Here is a 27,240-nt window from a genome sequence, read left to right as displayed (position 1 = left end):
CATACCAATGCCAAATTCACAACATAATCTCTAAAAAACAATTTTTCGTCATAATTTACATTAATTTGTAGTACAGAACAGTTGCATCCTTCAAATGCTTAAATTAAACTACTCTTAAGCCAGCTCTAAACTGCTTAGAAGCTTAAAGCATATTACAAAAGCAAACTTACTTCTCTACAATCATGCTAAACTTTACTTCATAGATTGCGTTTTTAATGAAAATTACTTACTGGTATTAAATTAGTTACCCGTATTAATGTGATCCTTCAACATATCGTTCATATAACAGTAAGAATAGAAAAAAAAAAGAGTTTTTGTACATAACTCATTTATCATCGCAGTACCTAGTAGTTACGTCGTTCGTTTATGTCAACTTGAAAATCGAGCATTCGTAACTGATAGTTCCATTTAAGAGGAAGTTGAAAATTTATGTTTCATACTGCAAACTGAGAATAGTGAATGGCATGTTTCGTTGAAATTTGTTATATATGTGTAATTGATTCTAGCTTTGCAATTTTCTATATTAAGTTTATCAATGAAAAACGTTCCAGTGGACGACAATTTATTGAATCAGTTTGAAAGTTATAAAAAAAAATCATTTCATTAGCAAATTGTGAAAATGTCCAAAGTAGCCCCTTTTTTGTCTTGAAGGACACGCTTTTTTCGCTATTCAAGCATTTTTGTTATATCTTGATGGATTTGCCTCATATTTTGCACATTTGTTACGTACATATACAACTTAAATATAGGCAAAAATTATCAACATCTATCCATAATTCTAAGAGTTACAAATTCTCAAAGTTAAAGAATGTGGAAATAATGTCAAAAGAAGCCCCGTTTGACGGTATTTCTTGTCTTCTACAAAGTTGTTGGACATCTTAAAACGCGTGTTTTTGCTGAACATCGCATCTCTCTATCTCTTAAAGTAAAAGAAATATATGTCGAATTCGTTTTATTAGGGCTTATTTGTTTGATAGTAAAAACCTATGCAAAGACGCTTATAGACAAAAGTTTTTATCAACTGCCAAAAAGGGAGATATGGTACTTTCATGATTTGTAAGAGTTATCTGCGCCATTTTGCGCCAAATCCAGTTATAGAGGCCTAAACTACCCCTTGAAAAAAGACTAATCCATGAATAACTTTGTTACTTCGAAAGATAGGGTGATGATACGTTGAGCAAAAACATGGGTTTTTTCTATGATAAACAACTAAATGTTTTGAAAAAAAAAATAGTTTTTCTATCTCACTGCTAGGTGGATTGATCACAAAACTTATTGCATCAAAAGATGCGCTTTAATACACCAAGAAACTTCCCCGAACAAACTATTGTGCTAAAATCAACGGTTAAGGCGCTATTCAAAAAGCGCATGAAATCGAGAAAATAAAACACAGTGCGCTGCGGCAGTTACTAGGCATTCACTATTCGTAAACTTTGCCTAATTTTGTTATTATTGTTATTACTTTAAGTGTTAAAAAACGTCACCATTTGGTTTTCATTGAATAACTTTTTTACAAGCATCGGCTTGTTTCACCGTCTTCGTCAATATTCTTCATCGTAAAAATACCTATCTAAATCAGTATTTTATATAGAATGTCTATAGAGGTCAATAGGCACAGTTGTTATGGGACCCAAATGCAATCTATGGAATGGAGCGAGAATCTAAATTTTGTCCTACACAAATAATAACGGATTGAAAGATACCCCGGTTAGAAAGTACCGTAAAACGGAGTAACTTTGATAATGCGGGTAACTTTGATAGTGCGAGACCCACGACATACTTAACGAAATAACAAAGTTTCTGTAAATCAGTTAAGCAAAACGAATGCAAAAGTAAAGAGTATTAGTATGACACTTCATATCGAAGCTGTTTTCGTTGGAATCAAGTACATATGAGGATTTATACGCAAATATTTAAAATTTATAACATTTTTGAAACGCTTACAAACAATCTGTTCTACAATCACTCATTGATGGAGTCATAATGAGTTCATCGCTTATCCTTGGCAGCCTAATTGTAGTAGAACATGAATTTGGTCTCAAATCTCTTAGCGAACACCATTTTCACAAACTGGGACCATTTTTGTAATCTAAGTCAGAAATTTCCATATAGCGTTAAACGCCTAGAGGTATGCAACGCCCTGTAAACGTTCCGTAATTGATTCAATTTTGTTAGATTTATACTCCATTATCAAAGTTACCCCAAAACAGAAAACGGACATTCGATTATATGAAAAATTATATATCCATTCAGAATGGGGGTGACCCATTTCGCATAAAGACGTTTCGCATAAGGACGTTTGGCATAATAGACGTTTCGCATAATGCAGTTTCATACAAGAACAGGTAGCATTTTAAAGGAGGCATATAATTCTAATTATGCCAAATGTCCATTATGCCAAACGTCCTTATGCAAATTGTCCTTATGCGAAACGATTTTATGCAAAATGGCCCACCCCCCTTCAGAATAAATCTTTTGACAATTTATCAACTGCAATCGATAGTTAGGATACCAGTACCGTAATCCGAGGGCAAATTGATCACTATTTTACAACTTTGTGTTGTGTTGTCCTTCGGAATTCAAATATTGTCAAATAAATTTCGACAAAACCAGTACTCCATTGATCTCTATCAGTTAATTTAATTGACTTTTCATGAAATAATATTTAACATATCATAGAAATAGTCTTAATATCAAAAAATTAAAATGACACACTGGGGTAAAATTGATCACCATAGAACAAATCAGGTGTGGGAATAAAAAAAAACCCTATCTACTAAATTTGGGTTTCCTGCATTTGAAAATGATGTCAAAATTCCAACAACTCGAGTATTTGATCCGTTTATTGAAAAATTAAACTTTGAAAATCTGCCTTATACGCCTAAATGTAGGCAATTTTTCGTTGAGCAAAACACTACACTTGATATGCTGTATGATATCAAAAATGAGTTCAGTAGTTCATACTTAAACTTACACAATATTTTAATCACTCAAAGTTGACATTTAGGCATAGCACCAGTGGATTGTTTAGCACCGACATTTTCAACAGTATTACTTACACCTTCAAAAAGTGTGAATATTTCTATGCAAAACTAACCCCAATAAAAATGAAATAGCTCAAAATCATCATTAGACATCTATAGACTAGAAAAAATGAAATGTCAGTAGTACCAACGGAACCTTCAGCATCCTTGGGAGGACATGTTTTCTGGTTACTACCTGATCAAATTCCCCCCAGTGATCAGCATGCCTAAATATACAAGTTTTCTACGAAAAAACAATCAAAGTTACCCCGTTTTACGGTACCTACAATGCACAATGGTCCAGATAGCAAGTTTAGGCGGACATGAACTTTTCGACGTCATTTTGTGGTTTTAGAGTATAGGTTGCTTCCCAGAAGTGTCTCGAAATTAGTTGTACTACAATTCGTACGAAAGGGATTTTTTTTCTGCACTAATCGCAATAGTGTCCTATACGCCAACTTTTTTATATTAATAGATAGCAAGTTGGTATGTTCAGCAAAGTTGTAGCATATTTCAATACAAAAAGCTTTTTCTCTATCTCTTATACTTTCTGAGATAATTGACTTTACATATGAAAAAAATGAAGAAAATCATTTTTTCACTCATATTTACAAATTTAAGCAGCCTACTATGTTTTACAAAGTTTTTGGTACTGCTATATTCTACAACTTTGGTGAATATACCACAGTTGTATTTCTTCTCGTTTTCTTATTGTCTTCTTCTTCTTCCTGAAGTAACGTCTCAAAGAAGATTTTAATTTAAAATCATGCCGTATTAAGGTGATTATAAAACGAAGCCAAACTTTGAATTTTCAAGTACACAAGACGAGAGTATCTGACAACAGTTCGTGTTGAAAACCAATCAAATTGCTTGCTTGCTGGTGGTGACCAATGGGATAGATTTTCAACGGGGAGCGCTGTTTGGTTCTCAAGTATTGTGCTCTTGAAAATTTGAGGTGTGGCTTCGTTCAATAATCACCTTAAAAGTCATAAATGGTAATAGTTGAGTTGAGAGGCATTCAATGTATTTATCTTGAGTCTTTGATTTATGTATAGCAGTAATTATTACAGTAGTTAAGGTCGTATTGAAATCAGTCATAGTAACCATGTCAAAAAAATGCAATTGCGATTACTACTCACATCAGATCCAGTGATCTCACTGACAAATCGTCGAATCGCACAGAAGCATTCGGAATTGCACGAAAAGCGCAAGAATTATTGAAAAAGTTTTGAAAATTATGCTTTTTAACAAATATAGTACACTCTACAAAATCTAAACAGGTGATGATTATTTCATGCTGAATCGCGGCAGCCATGACTTTTGTGTGTTTTAAAAGATGACTAATTAATGTGTTTTAATTGCAAATCACCCGTCATTGAAAAAAGTCTTTAAAATATATATAAACATAATATATTCACCAAATTTGACTCAAATACTCTTTAATGGGTGTAGAGCCACGGTGTGACATGTGGGTTCATTTTCATGTGCATCTTTGCGAGTTATTTGGCCTGTAATACGGTATGATTTTAAATTAATATCTCCTACAAAAAGAAAACCAGAAGAAACACAACTGTGGTATATTCACCAAAGTTGTAGAATATAATAGTACCAAAAACTTTGTAGAACATAGTAGGCTGCTAAAATTTGTAAATAAATGACTTGGGAGTCTAAAAATGATTTTCTTAATTTTTTTTTATATAAAAACTCAATTATCTCAGAAAGTATAAGAGATAGAGTAAAAGTTTGTTCTACAAAGTTTTTTGTATTGAAATATGCTACAACTTTGCTGAATATATCAACTTGCTATTTATTAACATAAAAAAGTTGGCGTATAGGACACTATTGCGATTAGTGCAGAAAAAAAATCCCTTTCGTACGAATTGTAGTACAACTAATTTCGAGACACTTCTGGGAAGCAACTTATACTCTAAAACCACAAAATGACGTCGAAAAGTTCATGTCCGCGTAAACTTGCTATCTGGACCACTGTGCAATGTGTGCGAAAGTTGACAAAGAGGCCGCGAAATTGCACAATTGGTGGTTAGTGATTGCACCAAGTGTGGTGCGGAATTCTGTGCGCGCCAGATTCCACTTGTTCATCCATTCCTCGCATTCAGTATCATAAGGGCGTAACTGCAATGATCGATTTCTTCTTTAGCTAAGCACATGGCCGGGTGACTTTTTTCGGCTACTATTTTCGATTCAGTATAAAGAACACATCGTACTTGATCATGCTGCGTCGTGAAATATTACAAAAATCGTTTGAACTACGTGTACTAACCGAAAAAAAAGAAATCGATCACTGCAGATACGCCCGTATGATATTCCACGCGAGAAATTATCTTCAGAGTGGAATGATTCCCGGTTATCCTCCATCGTAACTCCAGGGAAAATAAGTGTGAGTGAAATATGATGTTCACGTGAGGAAGAGAAAAAACATCCTTTCGTGTGAAAAATCGTGGATTTCGCATCTTTGATACGAAAATTCGAAACCCTGTGATTGAGCGTGGCTTGTAGAGGCAGAATGTGCTCTTTTTAGGCAAATCAAATTGGTTGAAGTGTGGCAAAAATGATAAGTGAGGGTTGCAATTTGATTGCGTATAAAGCCTTGTTGGCGGCAAGGGAGTGATGATAGGCAGTCACAGTAACCCAAGTGACAGTGTTTGCATCGATCCACGTAATTTTGTTCGCGTTGAGAAGTAGCAAAACAGTTTTCATTTCCACGATCGTTTCAGATCGGTGCAAAAATGCCGGACAAGAAGATTGAGAAGAAGTTGGCTGATTTGGAAATCGTGCAAAAGGGCCTTTGAGTGATTAGCAGCGGCGTCGAACAGTTCATGAAAAACTTCGACGAAGACCGTGATAGTTGCCAGATTCCGGTTCGGCTCGAATCACTAAAAAGTGCCAAAGTGCCAGGTGAAATCGAGAAGTACGATGCGGTTGAGCTAAATAGCATCTGTTGGGAAAATCTGCCTCCGAAACCCACTATTGTGTGACAAATGGTTTTCTACTGTCAAAACTGTGTTCGATGCTATGGTTTGCCACCCACCAGCTACACATGGCAACATCTACCTCTGATTGCCACAGATATATCTTCCCAAGTTCTCTGGGGATTACTCGAAGTGGCTCTCTTTCGAGACACCTACATATCGATGGTGCACTCGAATGCTGATATTTCCATCATTGCAGTACCTGATCCAGTCCTTCGGGGGCGAGGCACGCAAGCCGTTGGAGAACGTAGTCATCGCGATCCATCCCAATTCAAGAGTTCATCCGTCCCAGCTGTAACATCGTAATCCCATGAAGCGATGCCTGCTTTATCCACGTTTGCCACCCACGGACCGTCTTCCACATCCCAACAAGAAAGCATGTCCGTCCAATCCAAGGTCAATACCGTTCTACTACAGACAGTCGCTCTTCACGTCATCAATGTTTATGGCAAATCTTTCGAAACCAGAGTTCTACCAAATTCCGGGTCGATGTCGATCTTCATGTCGACGGAGTTTGCCAATCTACTTGCTATTTACCCATTGCAGGGAGCAGCCAGTCCAATTGAAAGTTGAAGTGAGCAGTAAACGCCACAGTCTGGTCTCAAATCGGAACATTTTTAACCCAACTCAAATTTCTCGTCGTCAACCATCCCACCGTCTGACAATCTGACCACCACGTCCACGTCAAGCTTTCGTCGTGGAACTTTCTGAAGGTCAAGTTAGGTGATACACAGTTCCATGTTCCAAACAAGATCGACCTAGTCATCAGCCGCGAAGTATACCGGGTTCTACATACTGGCAAGAAGCGTTCTCCAGGTCCAGGTCTACCTTATCTCATCAGAATGCACTACCGATGCCCTGCTAGACTCCACCGTTCAGACATTTTGGGAGATCGAGACTTTTCCCAAACAACCAGTACATTCCATTTCCGAAAAGGCTTGCGAAGAGTTCTACGCTGCATAGTTCGCCTCCCCAGAACCGACAACCTGAATAACGCCTTAGGAGAGTGAGTCAGAGTTCATTATTGCTAAACGCTGATTCCTTGATTAAGAACGTCGCCTCGATCGAAATGGCAATGTCAAATCCGCCTACCACCAATTGAAGTCGATACAATTCCTCATTGTTATTTGCCGCATCACCCCGTATTCAAACTGTCAAGCACTATCACGAAGACAAGGGTAGTATTCGGCCGTACAAGATGACTTGTAGTCACTCGTCATTCGTTTCTGCTTCCACCGCATCGCCCTGAGTGGCGATATTGATATTGAGATGTACCGTAGTGATGCGTCGGGACCCATAGTAACGTACCAATTGCCAACCGCAACTTACGGTATGGCTGCCGCCCCCTACCTCTCCACCAAAACTCTCCAAAGATAAGCGAGTGATTCGAGTAGTGTTTTTCTTTCCGCTGAAGAGCCTGTATCCCAGGATTTTTATGTCGACGATTTCCTGTCTGTCTGTCGACTCTGCAGGATTGCCGATGAAGAAGTGGGATTCAAACTAGGAAGAAAAGAAAAAAGGACGGGAAGAAGAGAGCGAAGAGACGCCCGCAGCTTAAGTGGTCGAAAGCAGATGCCATATTTGTTAAGGCAAACGACCAAACAACGTACGCAGATATCCTTCGAAAAGTTAAAGATGATTTGAACCTGAAGGACCTAGGAGAAAACATGGCAAGAACGCGACGCACCCAGAAAGAAGAGATGCTGTTTGAGCTGAAGAGCAACCCAGCTATCAAGCGCTCATTCTATCAGGAGCTAGTCACGAAATCTTTGGCAAACGAGGCGGACGTAAGAGCACTTACTCAGGAAGCAGTTGTTGAGTGCAGATATCTGGACGAGATAACAACTGTGGACGAAGTGAGTGAGAAGCTGCGTAAGCAATGCAGCCTTGGAGAAGAGGCCTTGGCAACTCGTCTGAGGAAGTCGTACGACAGCACACTGACAGCGACGATTCGACTACCAGTTGACACCGCAAACAAACTGGTGGAGAAAGGCAAGATAAGAATTGGCTGGTCGATATGCCCACTGAGACTCGTCACACGAGCAGATAGGCCACCGATGTGATGCTTCAAGTGTATGGACTTCGGGCATCCGGCGGCGAGCTGTAAATGTCCGGACAGAACCGAACTGTGCGAGTAATGGGGAGAAATAGGTCACTTTGAGAAAAACTGCAAAAATTGACCAAGCCGCTTGCTCTGCTCACCGGACGAAAAAAAAACCCATTCGACGGGCAGCTTCAATTGCCGTGCGTACCAAAAAAGCGATCGCAGCCCAACAGTAACGGAAGTAACGCAGATCAACCTGAATCACTGCGACCCCGTACAACAATGTACATGAACCGTATCGAGTACCTCTCAATAACGTAAATTGAGTGGCGGATAGCACAGGCGCACCGGCGATACGAGTGACGGGTAGGTTTCCTATCCAGGAAGTGATGTCCAGCTCAAACGCGGGGATCGAAATCGCCGAAATCAACGGAATCTACTTTTCCAGCTGCTACGCGCCGCCAAAATGAACGATCGAAGAATTTAGTCTAACGTTGGAGGAGTTGACCGACGAACTAGTTGATCGAAAAGCAGTGCTGATTGGAGGCGACTTCAATGCATGAGCCGTGGAGTGGGGTAGCGGGATCAATTACCTAACAATTTGTAGCCCATCAATGGTAGGCAACATGATCTGGAGGGTAAGCGAAGAGTACACCCATAACGATCACCAAGCGTTACGCTACAGGATTGACCAGCGGAACACTGCGGCAGTGCAGAGGAACACAATTGGCGACCGGCAGTGGAAGACGAAGGCACTTGATAAAGATCTCTTCGTTGAGGCACTTCGAACCGACAACGATGCCCTGAACTTGCATGTAATAAGGTACCCCGGAGCAAGTGAGAATCCGGGGTAAGTGGGACATTCCGTCATAGCTCGTTTAGGAAAAGTTTTTCAAGGAAGTATTTTTCTATAAAGTTGGAGATACAATTATAAGAAAAGTATCTAGTCCGAACATTATTACTATTTTTAATACCATGTGCTCCAGTAACCGTTGTCAGCTCAGCACCATTTTTAAATAGCATGATTAATTGTGACACGTTTCACGTTCTGCATTGGCTCGCAAAAAATAATTGTGCTATAAATCGAATTACCATCGGTAAGCTACAACTTTAAGTGTTGTTACAAGCTGCTAACGATAAACAGGTATTTTTTTTTATTTCAGATGATAATTTCTATAGTCAAACTTACCCCAAAATATATTTATACCCGGGGTAAGTGGGACCTATTGAAACAAGCATCAGAATCAAAACTTTTCCTACACGTTTTAAATATTTTCTTAGAGACTAGCACTAAAACATTCAAACGAATGATTTTCATCAGAAAAAAAATAATCTTGTACAACGAAATTGTTGAATTGGGAGAAAAAATGACTATTTTTTCTAAATATGTGTTTCTATTTTAATTTTTGAAATATGAATTTAAACTGAACGAAGACAAAGATAAAATTTAAAATACATCATGAGAATGATTACTATACTATTTTTATTGAACTTTATTTGATATTTCTACCGAATTCAGTAGTTGCGAAAACAGTTTCATCCCAACAAGTGGTTTCTGCCATGCATAACGGTAATAACAAATTATAATAAAGTATTTAAAAACTCGTCAATTATTAAATGTTTACGTGCTGCATTTCGATTGATAAAATATAAATGATATATTTTGAACATGTGTTATACCTCTTTACGCTTTAAGTGAGGAATTTTCAGTTAAAATCAAATGCGATGTGACATAACCTTACATTTAAGTTTTCTTTCTGAAACGTTACGTATTTTATGGTTGATCCCTTATGTACATCAAATATGTACTCAAAATTGAAAATCTATGATTTATCAATCCTATTATTGCAATGGATGACTTACTGATGTGGTTTGACGCATGAAACTGAATGTGTCCCACTTGCCCCGTTTAGCGAGGTAACTGCATCTAATGGCTCATTGTCCATCTTTCTTCTAAGGGTTTCACAATTTTGAAATTATTCGATCAAATTCATGCACACACCAGCAAATATGTTGCCAAAATGTGACCGTGTTGTTGTATTTGCAAAATATTGACATTTTAAAATTATATTGAACAATCTGTTTGAACTATCGTTTTTTTATGTCCCACTTGCCCGGGGTACCTTACCTGATGACCACGGTCATAGCCATCACAACCACACTGTTAAAAATAATGAAGATTACACGTCCTGTAAACTTCACTTATGCGATGTAAACTTGACGTCATGTAAATTTAGGTCTTGAATCATGTAAAATTGTGTTATATGTCAAGTAACCACTCAGGATCCTGCTGGATTACATGACTTATAATTGAAGTTTACATGACATATCATGTAAATATCCTTGATTTTCCACGCTCCAATTATGTGCATTATATGTCTCAGAAATTTACACGTTTCGTTCGAACTGTGCATCCACCTTTGTCAGGTATTTGGACTCATAGCTCTGGTTCTCAATAGTTTCAAGTTATTTCGAACATGCTGCTTTGGTGAGCCATCATGCGCTAGCAGAGTTATGTAATGTTTGTAATGATACTAATAGAGGGAATTTAAAATAAATGTTGTTTGATCAAAGTCGATGCTTCTTAATACACTCTTAAAAATAATGAGATTTACGGGTGATGTAAAACACAATATAATTTAATATTTTGTGACCTAAACTCAAAAACGACTAATTTTTACGTTTTTATTGATGTATCAGAAAATCTCATTGTTTTATGATCTATTTTTTCATGAGTATAAATAATAAACATAGATCTTTTGAACTTAGATATATTAAGCTTTGAGAATTCATCGTAACACTTATATGTGTATGCATAAGAATGTGAATTTACATTATTCTCAACATGCTGGCGGCGTCATGCAAACCGTCAAGTCCGTTTTCAAACATGGCCGCGGTAAGACGTTCTGGAGTGATTCAATTCTAAATAGAAGCTATTATTCAAGAAATGCATATTTATTTGAGTGATTTTCATTAATAAAATGTATAATGTTTGCAAAATAATTCATTTGTGGTAGTTCTTGAGTCGTTTTTCTTGCTATCGGTGCGCGAATGGTCGAAGAAATACGGTGACAATCATGGTGCAATGAATTGAAAGTTGCATTTTTTCATCTGGATTTCACTTCCTGGAGACCTCTTTTCAAGGTGCCATCGTGAAGCAATTATATAAAAATATGTGTATACAAGACCATAACGGAAATGGCATTAGAATTAAATTGCTGTTGGAATTATCAAAGCCAATTTGGATAAACAAGAAAATGTGCTTTTTGGAGTGTCATAAACGGCCTGATCTCAGGAGGATCCCAGTTTCTGCATTACTGAAGTGAAAAATTACGTAACGCTGTTAAAGTTCTTGTGATCGAAAATATTGGCGCGGTTTTGCAAGTGCTGCTCGAAATTGTGTTCTGCAGGAGCAGTTCGGCTGCACAGGCTGCATTTCCGCAAGGGAAAAAATATACTATTATTAAGTGAATGGTAAGTTTTTCTGTTCTTACATTGTATGCATAATGTGACAACAAAAGCTCTTTTAGAGAAATTACACGTCATGATGTAAAAGCAAGTCTTAAATCTTACTTTTCATGACGTCATGACGTGTATTTTTTTTTTTTTTGGTTTTTCTGTATCATGAAATTTTACGAACGGACGTAAAATAACGTCAAAAGTTTCGCTTCTTTTATGTGCATCTTGATGAAATTAATTTTACATGTTATTTTCTAAGAGTGTATGATAAAGCTTTCCCACAAATCAATTTAGCAGGCAGTTTATTCTACGGGAATATTTCATGCTGTTAATTGGGCCCATCACTCGTATTAAAAAATGAATTACGTCACATTCTGGACTCTGATTACTGTACAAAAAAGGGAGGATAGATGTCCTTTATAACATCATTTTTTACAGAATTTTGGAAAATTTCATCATCTAAGTAAGTAGCGTTTCAAGATTGCTGAGGGCGATATTATACTATCGTTTCCAATTTATAGTATTTTTTTTTTCTTAAGAGTTTCGTATCGTATAATGCCCAACCTACAATGTAGACAGTAGAATAAAAGTGACAATCTGCAAAATGGCATATATTATTTATGGACCCGCCCGCAAACAACCCCCTATTAAACAACGCACATCGATTGTCACATCAACGTCTAAATTGATCGTTAAACTGTCAAGCCTAATACGTCTATTTACAGCTAACCATAGGAAAAGACTCGATTCTGTATACAGAAATGTCACTGGAAAATTTGCACCTTCCAACCTCCTCCGATTCCTTCGCTTTGAATCGCACCACTCCACCTTCCACACTGACTGCTGTTAGACAGATCGACTAGGAGCGTGCGTCCCCTTTTTTCGTTCTAAATTGATTGCAGAAATCGGATCAACGGCTTTGCAGCCGACCAGAAGCAGCAAGAAACAAACCGCACGTCGACAGGGGTGATTGCAATTTCACCCCTCTTCGATCTGGAGAGTGAAAATCATCTCGTTCCCACCGTTCTGGTAAGGGTATGGGATATTTCGAACGATTTCGTTCAAAATTCGCGGATTCCGCGTAATTTAATGAAATAATGTTAAGGTGAGGATAAATCGAAGCCAAAGATCAAATTTTCAAGAGCACGGATTATGAGAACCAAACAACCGTTTAAGCTGAAAATTTAATCGACTGGTCACGAGCTGGTGGTGACCAATCGATTACTCAAACGGATGTTTGGTTCTCCAGATCCATACTCTTAAAAATTTGAACTTTGGCTTCGATTCATCTTCACCTTAAGTCTTATTGCACAACGCGAAAGCTGTCTTGGAAAAGAATTGTGTTGCATCGCTTTCTATCAGCATAATTCACCGCTGAACTAGGAGAACTCCAGGTTCTAATTAATCAAAGCTCAATACGATATCGTTCTGAAAACATCCGTGTAAAATCGGATTTTATATCAAGCTTCATGAAACATTTTATTTCCTTTTCCTTAAATTCAGTACCGTTCTGATTCAAATTCCGGACACTCAACTTTGTATGAGAAAGGTTTCAATTGAAATGTTTCAAAATTTGCCGTTCAAAAGCTCACAATTTTGAGATTTGTTTTGAAGAGATTTTTACATAGCAATCCATGAAAATTTACAATGCGCAACTAGTTTTGACGTTTTTCTAACGACTGGTAGTGTTTATTTAACAATTCCACTTTTACAAGTTTGCTTTTCACGAGCTGTCCGGAATTCGAATCAAAGCGTCCGGATTAAGAATAAGGTGGTGTCTGGAATAAGGATCATGAAGAGGACACACATTTCTATTTATTTAAATTTATTGGAGTTGTGGAATTCAAATCTTCACCTACCATTCGAGAGGTAAGTGTCCTGATAGCATTATAACGCTGAGATATCATAAAGATTGATTTTATTTACCGTTTTGTCTCAAATTCCGAACAGACTCATATTCCGAACACTCGGTTTTTGTATGGCGATTTGGTTGAAATGTTTCGCTGAAATATGTCAGCAAATAACAAGGAAATGGCAGTCAATTGCAATTCAATTTTAAAGTCTCCAATATAATTAATACCGCAGGAGTAGTGTAGAATCGCTAGTTTGAGACCAGTAGAACAAGCTCAGATAAATTTATTTGCGAAATTATTCGTTTGAGTACGGTTTATTCGTGCTGTTCGGAATTTGAATCAAGGTGTTCGGAATATGAGGCAGAATGAACACAGTGTTCGGCATTTGAATCAAAATGTTGTTCCATACTTTTACGTAAAAACAAGACTAAAACTAATTCAATCAACATTATTATTGGTACACCCAACAGCCAACAGTTAGACTTTGCGAAGAAATTAAAATATTCACAAATATCAGCATATATACAGGGTGTCCGCAAATTATCCGAACAGCAAAATATTGGAAACACGATCTCGCATTGAAAACAATGAAAAATCAATGTCTATGTACCTTTTATAATACATCTATATGTTGGCACAAAATACAACTTCAAATAATTTCGAAATGATTTTTTGTTACTGGGATAGGCAAATTTAAATTTTTTAGAGACGTTTTTCCCGAAGGCCGCTAGTTATACTGCAGATGTGTTATTCCTTAAATCTAAAAGAGATGAATCCAAATGTCCTATTATTATTAGAAGTTACCTGCAGTTCAGTGGCTTCAAGTTAGACTAAAAATAGAAAATTTTCCGGTTAAAATTCAGTTAGTCCTATGGACATTTCTCTTCCGTCATAAAGCTCGAAAAACAGCTCATTTTAAGACACCTCAATACATTTGGTTTGGTTTTGCAAATATTTGAGACCGGAAATGTGTCAAACTTACATCATAAGAATATAATAGGCCAATGTTTAAAACCATGCGAGAATATTGAATTTATTATGCTTGATTGTGTAGAGCCATGTCTTCAAAGTTTGTACGAATAATTTGCGGACACCCTGTAGGCCAATCAGATGCATTTGAAGTCACTGTTGGCCTTAAGTGTCCGTAATATGAATCAAAACGGTATATCGTTCCTTATAGTCAAAATTGCATATCGCACACCCTTAACTTCGAGCGGCTTGTAAAATTCGCAAAACATACATTCCGGTTTATGGTTATCAGTAGCACTGTGCGTGGGTGAAATATTGGCGTAGGCGATGCATGAAGTGCGTGTGGCAAAGAAAAAATTGGGATACCAAGTCAAGAGGTATCATTTCTCATCGTTTCAGCACACCGGATGTCGAAGAAGGAGGTTGGGCCGCTCTGATGGCAAGGAAGATCTTTATTGGCATCAAATTGTGGAAGGGCTGTTCTATGTTGATTTTTGCAAGCATTTGGGAACCGGATGGGGTGTGTGCAAACTGGAAAGGGAAGGACAGAATTTCACATATTTTTATTTGATTGTGAAATTTGTCGGGCTTTGTGTTGCTTGACGTTGTAAAACGGTAAGTAATCGGGTATATTATGTGATAATGGAGTGTCAAGTGGCTTGTTGATGTTGAGTGATAGGGTGAGAATCCGCAATTTTAGGATGTTTGCTGATGTGATTTGATCAGATTTTACGACTTGTTGATTAAAGTGAAAAACTTTTATTTCACTTATAGTGTTTTGTAAGAGAAAAGAAATAAAAAATCATAAATAATATCAAAAAAAGAAGTATTGAACAATATTTAACAACACGTTCGATGACATCGAATATGTTGCTTTGTGTTGCTTTTGATTTTCAAATAAATATTCAAACCAGCCATGTTGTTTGTACTATTGAATTAGGTACTTGCTAAAATTATACTATCAGATTCCACCCTCTCAACCATCCAATCTCGGCCCATGACACGTGCAATAGCTACTAATAATACCAACTCAGTAGTACTTCATGAGAAAAACTTCTATTCAATCACTTAATTGGAAACGTTTCTCGGAAGTCCACAACCAACTAAGTCAGGAATAAGCTAGAACCTTACTCACAATCAAGAGTAACGACACTAGCTGCTCGGTTCACGTCGTCACCATAACGATAAATGAAGCACTTTTGAAATAGATTCTCGGTCTATTGTAAATGTGAATACCATGGAACCGATGACCGAAGTGGTGGCGTTAATTGAACGCCAATGATGAAAAGTCCAAACTTAGAATTCATCGTTAAGAAAAAACAGCATTCTTTGCCGGCGATGGGTTTCCTCTTGCATACCATTCCGGAGAAATCACATTACCTGTCAGGGGAACCGATCTTGATTGGATTCATCGGCGTTTGGTCGTGCGCGACTTGTTTGCCAGTTCCCGAGCCATTCGGCGCAAACAAAGAGCCCATCAGATAAGCATATGTGTTAAAGCTCAAATTGATCCCACAATCGCATTATGTACACATCAACAACCCAGTGGCATAGCTAGGATTTTTTCAGAAAGGGGCCTAATAGGAGCATATTCTGATATCGTGGTTGTGTCATCCACCACAATTATCCTGGTGTCGTTATTTTCAAACTCCAACATCAAAAAGAAAGCAAGTCGAAAACATATCTTCTTTTCAGCATCATGTTCATATAAATTTATAATTAATTTATTCAATATCATATTATGTTTTCGTAGAGCCATCATTTTGATTTTTCATAAAAGTTACAATACCAATACATTCAAAATGAGAATATGAAAATAAAGTAATCATCTTGACGCCGACTCGTTTCTTTACCAAACAAAACCAAGTATATATCAGTGAGTTCTCAATTTGCTGTCCATGATAGCAGAAACAGTTTTCAATTTACTTTCGCTGACAACAAAAATATTTTTCTATTTGATTTCATGGAAACATTTTTCTGCTTTCAGTTTTGATATTTTAACCGTTAAAACGACCAAAAAGACAACAAACAGAGATATCAAAAATCGCGACATCCCAGCATCAAAATTTGTTTTCAATATGATCTCAAACTTTGCTCGGGTACTCTGTACCCGCTGTACTTACACCAGGGAACCAACAGACACTACTCAGGATCAGTAGCATCTTCAATGTGTGCTCTCTATATTATAACGAACAATACCGGTGCCGGCTGCGTCCGAATGCATGTCAGTTTGGGGATGGGAGGGAAATTTTGACGTGTTATTTGCTTTATGGAAGTCGAGAAGTCTTCTGCATTTCCACAAAAAAACACTGAGAGTTTGATTATTTGAAAGGATTCGTTTTGGTAAAGGATAAGAATATAAGTTAAAATTTATACTTGAGTATACACACGGATTAGAACGGTTATTGTCCGAACCAAAAACGATCCTAATTTCGTTGCTTGCTCCAGAGGAGCACGCAACAGATTCAACGGATCAAACAGTTCAAACACTACTCTAGCATGGCCTCAAAAACGTATTAGATAAAGTTACCCATTTGCCCACGGTACCTTATGTAAGTATACCTTTTCGTTATTGTGTTACCTTGTGAAGTTCCTATGATTTAATTTCTAATTGAAGAAAAGAATCAAAATTATGAGAAAAATGTTCACCGCATTATGAACGTTTTTTTTTAAGTGAGCTTAAAATTAATATTCAGATCTCTTTAAATCTAAAACATATCACAGTGAGATTTTCTCATTAGGTTTTAGTGAAATTTAACTTGTACAATGTAATACAGCCTTGATATCTAGCTTCTCGGTTCTCGAAAATCAGCGTTCAATCATGGTTCTTTTTTCATGCGAAAGCAATGAATTTTCGCAGATAATCAGAATGTACATATAACGAAATCACCTTTTGCGTTATGCGATGCTTATATGTGCAAAGATTCCGTATAAGATGTCGTCAAAAGGCCTTATGCGTACAAAAGTCGAGGCGATATATGTGCATAATTTACCGTTTTGACTCATATTCCGAACACTTAAGGCCAACAGTGACTTCAAATGCATCTGATTGGCATAAATTGGTTGATATTTGTGTAAATTTTAATTTCTTCGCAAAGTCTAACTGTTAGCTGTTGGGTGTACCAATAATCATGTTGATTTTATAAGTTTTAGTATTGTTTTTACGTAAAAATATGATACAACATTTTGATTCAAATGCCGAACACTGTGTTTATTCTGTCTCATATTCCGAACACCTTGATTCAAATTCCGAACAGCACCAATAAATCATAATCAAATGAATTATTGCGCAAATAAATTGATCCGGGCTTATTCTACTAGTCTCAAACTAGAGAATCATCACTACTCCCGCGGTATAAATTATATTGGAAACGTTCAAATTGCATTGTAATTGACTGCCATTTCCTTGTTATTTGGTGACATATTTCAGCGAAACATTTCAACGCAATCGCCATACAAAAACCGAGTGTTTGGAATATGAGTCTGTTCGGAATTTGAGACAAAACGGTATATGATGAAAATTGGCATACAATGCGAGTGCACAGATTTTATTACGAATTAACCTGCAACCTTATACGACTTATTTTATAATAACAAAGTTGATTTGACAGCTGCTACGGATTGATTTGACTTCCTTTGTACGTTTATACGGAATCCAACAAAATGCACTGACGAACTCAGAAAATAGCGTTCTTTGCGAGGAAATTCACCAATCAAACGATTTCATTCACCATGTTGTGCGAGTATGATGTAATTCGCACAAGTAAACGACTTTTTACGCAAATTGTTATGCGGCTTCTGGTTGTCAGGGTTACATCACTTGATCTGATCTTAAAAAGTTGGTGTCGTCTTATTGGCTTCAAGTTATCTTTGAAAAGCGTTTCTACTGATATTTCAAGCGGTGTAGTAAAATTGGTGGGGGCCCCAAAAATGTGGAGGCTCGGGGGTCATGGCCCCCTCGGTCGTCCCATAAATGCGGCTCTGAGGGGGTTAGAAAAATCGACTTTGAAGTTTTTTCAGCAATTTTGGTTTCCATACAAAATGTAGGAGAACCAAAAAATAAATGAACTATGACATTTTTTCATGTGTACGATTAAATCGCTCAATACCGTTGGAAAGCTTGGAAAGTGTAGAATTTTTTGATATACTTAAGGTTATCTTGGCGCGGTAAATGGCTGGGCATGGCGTACCATTGGTACCTCGCGTACCTGCAGGAATAAAATAGACCCCTCTGTGCGGTCCTTAGCCTCTTGCCCAGCAACTCCTATCCCTACCTCCTCATGGTACTGGCCGGGGTACGAGTAACCTTGGGGAAGATCGGGTAACCAACCCCCGGTGGGAACTTTGGTCGAATGCTGACAGGGAAGGGGGGGGTTTGCTTTTGCAAACCTGGAGCGTCTGTACTTCACGTTAGGAGCGGCTCACAACAGCGTCTGTTCCCCATGTCAGGAGCGGCTGATCATCGTCCGAGTGCCAGAGAAGGACTCTAAGCTAAACTGCGCACTATGGCCCTCCGAACATTTAGGAAGAATGGTCCTCCGGAAATCTAGGGGGTTGGTGTCAGGCCCTGCAAGCCAACCGTAAAAACACATCAGCACAGGAACGTCAACGAGAGAATACGGACCGGAACAATCGGCAAAGACCACAGCGACGAAAATGGACTAGCGATTGGAAACTCGGTACGTGGAACTGCAAATCTCTCAACTTCATTGGAAGTACTCGCATACTCTCCGATGTACTGAAGACCCGCGGTTTCGACATCGTAGCGCTGCAGGAGGTGTGCAGGACAGGAGCATTGGTGCGAACGTTTAGAGGTAATCATACCATCTACCAGAGCTGCGGCAACACACGTGAGCTGGGAACAGCTTTCATAGTGATGGGTGATATGCAAAGGCGCGTGATCGGGTGGTGGCCGATCAATGAACGAATGTGCAAGTTAAGAATCAAAGGCCGATTCTTTAACTTCAGCATAATCAACGTGCACAGCCCACACTCCGGAAGCACTGATGATGACAAGGACGCATTTTACACGCAGCTCGAACGCGAGTACGACCGCTGCCCAAGCCACGACGTCAAGATCATCATAGGAGATTTGAACGCTCAGGTTGGCCAGGAGGAGGAGTTCAGACCGACGATTGGAAAGTTCAGCGCCCACCGGCTGACGAACGAGAACGGCCTACGACTGATAGATTTTGCCGCCTCCAAGAACATGGCCATTCGTAGCACCTATTTCCAGCACAACCTCCCGTATCGGTACACCTGAAGATCACCTCAGCAGACAGAATCGCAAATCGACCACGTTTTGATCGATGGACGGCACTTCTCCGACATAACCGACGTCAGAACCTATCGTGGCGCCAACATTGCCTCCGACCACTACCTGGTGATGGTGAAACTGCGCCCAAAACTATCCGTCATCAACAATGTACGGTACCGACGCCCGCCCCGGTACAATCTCGAGCGGCTGAAACAACCGGATGTCGCCAATGCGTACGCGCAGCATCTTGAGGCAGCGTTACCGGATGAGGGCGAGCTCGACAGGGCCCCTCTTGAGGACTGCTGGAGGACAGTCAAAGCAGCCATTAACGACGCTGCCGAAAGCGTTATCGGATATGTGGAACGGAGCTTAAGAAACGATTGGTTCGACGAGGAGTGCCAGGAGGTTTTAGAGGAGAAGAATGGAGCGCGGGCTGCAATGCTGCAGCATGGTACGCGGCAAAACGTGGAACGATACAGACTGAAGCGGAAACAGCAAACCCGCCTATTCCGGGACAAAAAGCGCCGCCTGGAAGAGGTGAAATGCCAAGAGATGGAGTTGCTGTACCGTTCTCAAGAAACGCGGAAGTTCTATCAGAAGCTTCAACACATCCCGCAAAGGCTTCGTGCCGCGAGCTGAGATGTGCCGGGATAAGGATGGGAGCATCTTGACGGACGGACGCGAGGTGATCGAAAGGTGGAAGCAGCACTACGATGAACACCTGAATGGCGCAGAGAACACAGGCACAGAAGGTCAGGACAGCGAAGGCGAAGGCTACGTCAGCACAGCGGACAGCGGAAATCAACCAGCTCCCACGATGGGGGAAGTTAAGGATGCCATTCAACAGCTCAAGAACAACAAAGCCGCTGGCAAGGATGGTATCAGAGCCGAACTCATCAAGATGGGCCCGTTATATGCCCTATCTACAAAAAGGGCGACAAACTGGAGTGTGAAAATTATCCTGCAATCACCATCCTCAACGCCGCCTATAAAGTGCTATCCCAGATTCTCTTCCGTCGTCTATCACCTATAGCAAACGAGTTCGTGGGAAGTTATCAAGCAGGTTTCATCGACGGCCGCTCGACAACGGACCAGATCTTTTCCGTGCGGCAAATCCTCCAGAAATGCCGTGAGTACCAGGTCCCTACGCACCATTTGTTCATCGATTTCAAGACGGCATACGATAGTATCGACCGCATAGAGCTATGGAAAATCATGGACGAGAACAGCTTTCCCGGGAAGCTCACAAGATTGATCAGAGCAACGATGGACGGTGTGCAAAACTGCGTGAAGATCTCGGGCGAACACTCCAGTTCGTTCGAGTCTCGGCGGGGACTACGACAGGGCGACGGACTTTCGTGCCTGTTGTTCTATATTGCGCTTGAAGGTGTCATGCGGAGAGCCGGACTTAACAGTCGAGGCACGATTTTCACGAGATCCGGACAATTTGTTTACTTCGCGGACGACATGGATATAATTGGGAGAAAATTTGAAACGGTGGCAGATTTGTTCACCCGCCTAAAACGCGAAGCAACAAGAGTCGGGCTAATGGTGAATGCGTCGAAAACAAAGTACATGCTGGTTGGCGGAACTGAGCGCGACAGGGCCCGCCTAGGAAGCAGTGTTACGATAAACGGGGATACCTTCGAGGTGGTGGACGAGTTCGTCTACCTCGGATCCTTGTTGACGGCTGACAACAATGTTAGTCGGGAAATACAAAGGCGCATCATCAGCGGAAGTCGTGCCTACTATGGGCTCCAGAAGAAACTGCGGTCAAGAAAGATTCACCCCCGCACCAAATGCACGATGTACAAAACGCTCATAAGACCGGTAGTCCTCTATGGGCATGAGGCGTGGACTATGCTCGAGAAGGACTTGCAAGCTCTTGGTGTCTTCGAACGCCGAGTGCTAAGGACGATCTTCGGCGGCGTGCAGGAGAACGGCGTGTGGCGGCGAAGGATGAACCACGAGCTCGCTCAACTCTACGGCGAACCCAGTATCGTGAAGGGACCTAAAGCTGGAAGGATACGCAGGGCAGGGCATGTTGCAAGAATGCCGGACAACAAACCTGTAAATATGGTGTTCGCTACGAATCCGGTCGGAACAAGAAAGCGTGGGGCGCAGCGAGCTAGGTGGATCAACCAGGTGCACCAGGACCTGGAGACTGGAGAGCGTGGGTCACAGTCGAGGATGGAGAGAAGCGGCCATGAACCGAGGGAATTGGCGAAATATTGTTGGCGAGGCTTTATCAAGATAATTGATGTAAAGCCAAATAAGTAAGTAAGTAAGGTTACCTCGAATTTTCAAGAGCACAAATCTAGCGAACTAAACTGCCGTTCCAGATGCAAACTTAATCGATTGGTTACCATCAGCGTGTAACCAATCGATTAAGTTTTGAGCTCAAACCGCTGTTTGGTTCTCTAGATTTGTGCTCTTGAAAATTTGAGGTTTGGCTTCGATGCATCTTCACCTTAACTCAAAACCGTCCAAAATGTCCTTTACACCTCTTTGCGTTTGGACCCCTCACTTGCTTAAAATATTATAAAAGATTGTTTCTTCTTTTTATCATAGGCTGTTTTTTCATATTTTAATATTTTTCATAGTTATTGAAATCAAGGTTCATAATACGTCTATGAAGAGTGTTTTTAAAAATGTGTTTTTTTTTTGTTTAAAGGGTTACTTAGGTGAGATGTCATTCTCCTCCAAAGTTAAGATTGCAACGTATGAACTGAACTCTGCACCGTTGATTGCGTATATCAGTAAACCGAACGACTCGGTGAACACTTACGTCAAAGAAGCTCACTGTTTCTCCGTTCTGAAAAGAAGTCAAACTTGTGGTTGCTAGAAATTAAAAAAATTACGAAATTAAACCGATCAGAATGATTGAAGGAAATCGATACTACAGAAGGACGAATAAGCCGTAAACCATTTTAGTAACTGTCGAAATCTCACTACAAACGTAATGCGAAAACCTATGCAGGCCGCTATTATCGCTATCAGAGAAGTAAGTGATTGCCTAAATATAGGATGTTCTTCTTTCAGCATTAATTGTTTTTTGAATTAACACTAAAGAGCTTTATATCAATGATGATTAATCTTTTTCCAAGAATAAACTGTCGAATTCCATGTCAAATCGGTCAGTCACAGAGCTCGACCATCTTCGATTTGCGGTAAATTTTGCACATGTTTTTGGTATGATACAATACCGTAATTTCGGGTGAAATTGATCATTTTTCACGGTATTTCTAGTCTGTTTTCTATAATGTTAACAATGCCAAACAACTAAATGCAGGAAAACAAGTACGAATGTAACCCTCATCGACTCATGTACCGAGATTTTCTAACAAATGTCATTTAAGTGTTAACAAATACCTCTAAAATAAAAAATCAGGGGATCTCATTTCGGGGTGAAATTGATCACTTGTCAATGTCATTATTGTTAGTTTTCAAAACAACTCTACATGATAAATTTGAGCTCCCTGAATCCGAATATGCTTGTCAAAATCTTAACAATGCAATATTTATATAAATAACGAATAGTTAAATTTCAAGAATTACGCGCAAAACGCCTAAATGTATGCAATTTCCTAAGGAAATCAATGATATCTAACAGAAATTCAATTATTTCAACCATCTGAGCTAATTGGTACGAGTTTTGGTGATGAAATCTGGTTTGCGGATATATCTCAAGCATCCTCACAAACTTTCCGGTTTATACTTTGTTTAAATGCTTGCTTAGAAAAAGAAGTTTATAGGTGTTTGTCAATATTGTACCGTGCATGATTTTGAAATTTTACATTATTTTCATAGTAATAAACATTCATCAACGCAAAAAACTTCACAACACACACTTCGAAAATAGTTACGACAAAAAACGTTCATTTACTACAGCTTACATTGATATTTGTGCTCCATTACGCATAAACAAAATCGTGTGATACGATGATCAATTTCACCCTTCTGATCAATTACACCCGATTTCACGGTAGCACGTTTTACCCCAACGGTGCATTTTACATCCAGTTTCACTATATGTTAATAAGCCTCGTTTATCGTGAACAGCATCTGCGAGGTAGGTGCTGAATGTGGCCAATAATGCGACAACCGGAAAGTAAACAACGCACATTTTTTTATTTTGCTTAGTTCTTCAACTTATTCAAAACAGTTGATGAATGTAAATTCATCAATAAGCTGGATCCATGTAAATAGTTTTTTTTTAATATAGTGTTCAGCATCTTCGAAAAACTCAGGGGGGATGCCCCCTTTGTCTCCCACTATCCCTACGCCAATGCAAAGCCCCCAGAAATGACTCGTAAATTGTCCGTATATTTTATATGTAACACGAGTTCAATAACAGTCAGCGGTGCCCGGTCAAGCTCATCGGGCAAATTGAGTGCGATGTTACGAGTCACGAGTTGGCTTGGCGTCTCGGTCTCTTCGGGCATCGGAGCAAAATAAAAGATTGCAGAATCGGAATCGAAAAGTATGAAAGAAATGAAGACGTGAGGAGACATCAGGCGGAAAGTTCATATTCGTGTCTTTTGCTTCTTCAGCACTGCAAACATAGATTTTATCGCCTGACTCGATTCGATTGTGTAGAGCAGGCAAATTTCGATTGTAACCACGAGAAGGGTAAGTCTCGCATATCATTCCGCCTGGAGACCGACAGTTTTCTCACCAAACCGCAACCAAAATTATTAATATTGGAAAGCATATGAAATGTACGACCCTTTTGGCCGGAGAGGCGAGAAAGTCGTAAACAAATCCGAAGGACAATTTCTTCAAGTGGTCCCCTGACATGTCAAGGGATTTGTCCCCCTTTCGCTATCCTCCGGTCATATGTTGCTCGACCTTTCTTAGCCAGAGGAAGGAAAATTTTATCACTCTGCAACATATGCAAATGTCTTGCAGAAAACTTCTTGACACCAGTGTGACACCGAAGTCGTTGATGTCCTTGCAACCCGAACAAAAAAAGAACATTTATGTAAAATGTTCATTTATAATTCGACGAAAATCTTAAAGTGAATCTTTTCTCGGATCCTTCGAAGGACTTGTCAAGGAATCTCTCTAGAAATATCTCCTCACATTTCCCCAGAAACAGTTCCTTGTAAGAATAATTATTTTTTTTAAATATATTTTTTTCTGAATTCTGAACAAAAGTTTACGATACTGATGTCGAAGAAAGCTGTTACTCTGTTTATCATATTTTGTTATTTTACTAGAAATTGTTCAGTCACAGTGGACCAAGTGCACATAGCCCATAAAAAATGTTCTACTACAGGAAAATAAAGCTGTTTGAAAACATACAGAACATTGAATTTTACAAGTTTAGTTCACCGCAGTCCTTAAAATCTTTGTAGAGTCATTTAATTTTTAAGGATGTCAACTGACTTTAGACACCCAATTTGAAGTGAAATTCTAGTCGGGCACTTCCACATCCATAATCATCTCAACCCTCTGTTTTCCACTTCGTTCCAGTTTGGTTCCAGATATGAACCATGCAGACGTGAATAATACAACTAATTTATATCACAAGAACAGAACCTTCCCCAGTTGACACAAGTGCCGACGATCTGCTTTTCCCACACCAACTAACTCTTACATGACGACTCATAACAAATCGATATGGAGCCATCCCCCGCTCAATCTCTCGAAGCAGCCTAGATAAACAGGCCGAACTCCCATCTGTCCGTCCGATTCCCACAACACTGCTCTTTCTCGCGACAACCGAAACCGAACCGGATTTAGGGGAACATGGTCCAAGACGCACTGATGGGGTAAAATGGCCCACGTCATTAAATCATTCCTAGATCGTTTCAATTTGTATTCTTTGCCAAACGAAGTTAAAATATGTTTAGCTAAGAGTTGCCGCCACAACCCTTGGACATAAACTTATAGATATTTACTCAATTTTCCGGTGAAATTCAACATTTTTCCCTTTTTTGCCTAAACATTAAGGTTTTCCGATGATTTCATAAAGGAATAAGCGTTTCCATACCACAGAGCAAACTCATGGAGAAACATGGTTGCTAACTAGTAGTTCTCCATACTAAATGGCATTCTACCCCATCCATTTGGTCATTTTGAACCACCCCCATTTTTCAACCAACTTTTCTACACGATTTAAACCCATTAAAAAACTCAAATTTGGGAAATGTTTTCATGATGGTAGCTAGCAAATATTGTAAAGTTACTGTTAGGACTTCGAATGGCGTTAAAATGTGGATCTCATTAGGAGAAAACGACACAAATCCTTAAAGTGGCATTTTGGACCATTTTGCCCTACAAACAAATGGCAAAGCAAAGTTTCCAACCTCCACTACTGGCCCCTGGGATGAGATCGTCCACCCCACCCCGAATCTGTCCATCTACCGGCGCGGTGTGGAGAATATCTCAAAAGATGCCGCCAACCAACCAACGACCGGTGTCGGACCGGTGACCGAAACGATGAAATTCATACAATTGAAAGTGGAGTGCGAGAAAAATCTACAATTCCCATATTGCAGACACATCGCATCACGATTTCTCACTCCCTCAAGTCAGATTCATACTTCATAGAAACAGTTGGATCTCCTCTTGCATGGTACAAACCAGTTTCTATCCACAGTAATATATCGGATGTCCTCTTTTAGAGGAGATAAAACGAAGATACACTTCGAATTTCTAAGAGCAAATATATGAACCAGACAATTTTTTGAGATGAAAACTTGATCGATTCATCACAAGCTGGTGTTGACCAATCCATCAATGTTCACAGTAGAACACTTATTGATTTTTTAGATTTGTACTATTTAAAATTCGATCCGTGACTTAGTTTTGTCTTCGGCTTAAAGTAACTATTTTTTAAAGTGGTAATTAAAATAAACTTCCAAAGCCAGGTGAGTGTAAAATGGTCGTCACCGAACTACTCAAGGCCTGGCTGTATTTGTTTGAAGCACGATATAGAAATGATGTTGTATCGAATTTATACAGATTTGGCGGTATTATTCTGCAAACATCATGAACGCAATGTATTTAGACTGTGCTGTTACTTTCTCTTGGCATTCTTGCAAACTGACATCCTGAATCAGTATTATAGGCAGAAATATTAACCACCAATATGAAGCACGAATGAAACTAATTATCTCATTAAGATTAATAATAAATAATCAAATCCGTACGACCATCACCAGGTAAGGACTGTTTATTTTATAGAGAGGACACCTTTTTTAATTATTGATGAAATCGTAATTGGTTTGCTGTGCACCGTTTAACTACTATTCTACGATGCTTAGCTCAGCTTAGCTCAAACTGACTGCACATATCAATAGTTGCTATTCCGTGATTGATCGAAGTCAGTGAAAATGCACAAATAATCAACTAGAAGTTCGGCTGGGATTGGCCATAAACTTGTTCAGTGTGCATAATTCAGTGCCTCTATTTATACGGCGCCGGCCGGCTCCATCCCATTACCCCGAACGCCATTACCCCGAACGCCACTACCCCGAACGCCACTACCCCGAATGGGTCACTACCCCGAAAGCCATTACCCCGAATGGGTCATTACCCCGAACGCCACTACCCCGAATGAGCCATTACCCCGAATAGTATGAGATACAGTACAGTATCTTGTTTTGCGTGCAAAAATGCGTCTCTAATGAAGGCT

This window comes from Aedes aegypti, chromosome 3 (genome assembly GCF_002204515.2).
Source record: "Aedes aegypti strain LVP_AGWG chromosome 3, AaegL5.0 Primary Assembly, whole genome shotgun sequence".
In the NCBI taxonomy this organism is placed as follows: domain Eukaryota; kingdom Metazoa; phylum Arthropoda; class Insecta; order Diptera; family Culicidae; genus Aedes; species Aedes aegypti.
This window is presented reverse-complemented; position numbering follows the sequence as displayed.